Below are 3,057 nucleotides of genomic sequence, written 5' to 3' on the forward strand. Positions count from 1 at the left end.
GAACCAGACGGCGGATGCCACAATCAGTGCCGGAGCACCGTCTTATGTCACTTATTAAAGCTAGATCACAAATTAGAAGTGGTTAAATTTTCATAAGGAGGCAAGTAATTAACGTTTTGTTTTGTTTTTTTTTTTTTCTTTTTTTTTTTTTTGTTAACGAAAATAATATTTAAGGAAATTCCTACGAAAATTTCGCAAGAGTTTCCCCTAAAAATTAACTTGCCACACAAAGAAAATATACACACTTCCAATTTTCTCCAAACCCCAAAACTCCAATTCAACATAACATACCACAAGCACTTCTAAATATCCATCAACATACGCATCATAGTCTAAACACATTCTTTTCAAGGAATATATAATCATCATACACCAAAAATATAATAAGATGTTATTTCCTTCAATAATCATAACTCTTAATACATTATAAACTTATTATATACAACCTCCATAATACAATCTTTACATACATGCCAAAAATCACCATTTACACAATATCCTACCCAAAATGTGATCTCTACTCTGATGCTTGTCCTCTGGTCTTTAAGAACACCCTCCGCTCTTAACCTGCGCGTGATAAAAATCAACGCGCTGAGTGGAAGACTCAGTGGTGCTAAATAACCAACAATTAAATTAACAATAAAAGCCAAGGCAAAACTTAAATTACTCAACTATATAAATACCGAAATCGCATTCATTTAATTCAAATACTTTGAAAGAAATGAGAAGATTATAAATACAAATATGTCTTCATTCTTTTATAGCAACAACAAAATTTCATTTTTCGTTAAGGCTCATACTCATGCAGAATGAACATAAGCAGATTTGATCGTGGCCTATATTAGCGCCACCCCCATTACATACTCATGGCCTATGAAAGCACCACCGTGGCCTATGAAAGCACCACCCCCATCACACAGTCGTGGCCTATGAAAGCACCACCGTGGCCTATGAAAGCACCACCCCATCACACAATAAGCGCGTCCGCCTATTTATAAGGGCTGATAACCCTAGCATATGATCATAGCTTCACAATAAGAAAATCCATCTCATCATACCACGTTTCAATCATGCATAGTAGAGCCCAAATCAAAAACATTCTTTCACAAAAGCAATAATTATAACTCAAAACCTCTTCATTTAGTACTCATCAGTTCAAAAGTTTTACTCAAAACACTATAAATGTATATATACTTAATATAGTAGAAAAGTACATAAATCAAGAACTTTTCAGCATTTCCATAAACTTGACCTCTGCTGGGTTTTTAACACATAAATTGAGTTATGGGTCTCCAAATTGCATGAAATCAGATTCATTAGAAAGCTAAGACAAAATTCTACAAATTTGCAGAAGGGACCACAGCCCAGATCACAGAGTAAGATAGAAAAAAAAAGCTCAGAACACAGACCAATAGATCAGACCTGATTCAGCAGAACCAAGTCCAATGTTTCTTGAATTCCTACTTCACCAAACACTCAAATGAAACCAATCCAAAACGAGATAATTCTCAAGACACAGGGCAACAACTTTTATGAAGAACTCAGAACCTAATCTTATCATTATAGTGGTCAAAATGGGCACTCAATTTAGTAATGCATGTGGCTCGACACAACAGAGTCAGTTTGGGTGTTTGAGCCATAAATTGAGCTATGTATCTCCAATTTGGACACAAGAGGATGGGTTGGAAAGATAAGAAGTAAATATATAACTTTTATGAAGAACATAAAACGTTATGTTGCCATTTGAGTGGTCAAAATGGACAATCATTTCGGATATATAGGGAAGACACCATAACAGAACCAGTTTTGGTATTTCACTCATAAGTTGAGCTACAAGTATTGAAATTGGACATAAGAATATGTTTTGGAAAGCTGAGAAATAGAGCTACAACTTTCATGAAGAATTCAAAAACAAATGGGAAGTATAAAGGGGTCAAAAATGAGTTCCAATCCCACGGCAGAACACATCTCACATTAAAATTCAGCAATTTCAACAAAACATACAAAGTTCCCAAAATATATTCAAAACCCTAACCATGTAAAAACAACTTAAACAAGTGAAATTATGATTGCACTAACCTTATTAACAAGCTTGAAAAAGCTTGGAAAGCCTTACTCCTTGGCTTTCTCTTTCCCCTTTGAGGATGGTTCTCCAACCTCTTCAAAGCATGAAAAATCAACATTACAAGCAAAACTTAACAAAAGAAATAGTTGGAGCATGATTTAATGCATCAATAACATGTCTAAACCATGAATTCTACTTAACAATTCACAAAACTCAAAAACCACAACTTACTTGCTTCAATGGTAACTTCACTTCTCTTTGGTTTTAATCACCAAACTCAACTTCTACTTCTTAATTCTTAAGAATTAAGTACTAATCTATGATTTAATTAGGTAGTTTGGTGGTAAATTTGGAGGTAAGAAAATGAAGAAATGAAAGAAAGAGGAAGAAGATGGAGATGGCGTGGATAAGGAGAAGAGAAGAAAGAAATAAGTGTTGTGGTGTTTACTTTAAGTGCCAAAGTCAAATTTGACTTCCTAAAATCATGCAAATGTGTGGCTAAGATCAAGTCCTAAGTAATCTCATCCAATGGCTCTAAATATTCCTCAAATAATTCTCTTCTACTTCTTATTTAACTCCACCAATTAATTAAATTAACTCCACTAAAATAATTCCTCATTTATTTCTTAATATACCACACTAGAAATATTATGCATTCAATACATAAACTCTCCAAAAATATTCATTAAATATTTTCTACCCACCTAAATCATGCAAACATGCTCCAAAAATAGTAAATAAAATATTAACTATGCATAGTAATTTTTTCGGACTAAAATAATACCAAGTTCCGGACCGATGGTACTATTCACAGACCGGTAAATCACTATTACCGACACTAAAAAAAAATCAGTCTGTTACAATGTCCACCACTTCTTTGTGTGTTTTAAGGGCAGTAACAGACCTTTCCAACAATTCAAGTTTTTCTCTCATTTTCTGAGCTTCCAACTCAGAAGCAGTTTTGGAGGGCATGTCCTCCAAGTTAGGGATAG

The 3,057-nt window shown here is 34.0% G+C and overlaps 1 long non-coding RNA gene across 1 annotated transcript; it reads right to left on the reverse strand.

The window, feature by feature from the left end:
• Nucleotides 1–231: 231 nt before the first annotated feature.
• On the reverse strand, nucleotides 232–2,783 carry LOC149496265 (uncharacterized). Its single transcript, XR_016320995.1, has 3 exons — nucleotides 2,297–2,783; nucleotides 2,080–2,159; nucleotides 232–567 (listed from the first exon to the last, which is right to left on the reverse strand). It is a non-coding gene; the product is annotated as an uncharacterized LOC149496265 (long non-coding RNA).
• Between the last annotated feature and the right edge of the window lie 274 nt (nucleotides 2,784–3,057).

The sequence above is a fragment of the Jatropha curcas genome, chromosome 5, assembly GCF_041381405.1.
Source record: "Jatropha curcas cultivar XTBG-Jc1 chromosome 5, XTBG_Jcur_1.0, whole genome shotgun sequence".
In the NCBI taxonomy this organism is placed as follows: domain Eukaryota; kingdom Viridiplantae; phylum Streptophyta; class Magnoliopsida; order Malpighiales; family Euphorbiaceae; genus Jatropha; species Jatropha curcas.